Source organism: Penaeus japonicus, unplaced genomic scaffold (assembly GCF_977035675.1).
Source record: "Penaeus japonicus unplaced genomic scaffold, GWHDUDI00000001_assembly GWHDUDI00000022, whole genome shotgun sequence".
NCBI lineage: Eukaryota > Metazoa > Arthropoda > Malacostraca > Decapoda > Penaeidae > Penaeus > Penaeus japonicus.
The window spans coordinates 15,941,777-15,942,524 of NW_028234424.1; positions in this window are offsets into that span (position 1 = coordinate 15,941,777).

Below are 748 nucleotides of genomic sequence, written 5' to 3' on the forward strand. Positions count from 1 at the left end.
CACTTAACAAGAATTTACTTGAAGGTCCAGCCTTAACAAATAATTTGATTGGTGTTCTTTGCAGATTTAGAAAAGATCATGTTGCACTTGTATGTGATATAGAAGTTATGTTCCATCAAGTAAAGGTAAGGCCTAACCACAGAAATTTACTACGCTTTCTATGGTGGAATAATGGAGTTCTGGATTCAAATCTAATAGAATATTTTTCTGACTGGCATAGAGCAAATAAGGCCATCGCATTATACCTACGCCTTCATCACAAATTCAAGAAACCTGTCAAAGGAACAACTGAAAGTCCAAAAGAAACAAAGGAATCTAGATACGTTCCACCCAGTGTTATAGAACTGGTGAAAGCAGAAAAGGAAATTTTAAGACAGGTTCAAAATGAAGCCTTCGAAGAAGATAAACAAGAGTTAAAGTATATGACTAGTGATAAAGAGGCAACCAAGGCAAAACCATTGAATAAGGGAAACAGGCTTTATCACTTAGATCCTTTCTTAGATAAAGATGGTATCTTGAGGATAGGTGGAAGAATGAGGCATGCAAACTTCACCACGAATAGCAAACATCCAGCTATATTACCGAAGGTATCACACATAACCGAAATGATAGTATGTCATTTCCATCAGAAAGTTCATCATCAAGGTAGAGGTATAACCTTGAATGAGTTGAGAGCATCAGGTTATTGGATTATAGGAGGTTCCACGATAGTAGCAAGACATATTTTTAGATGTGTCACATGCAAGAG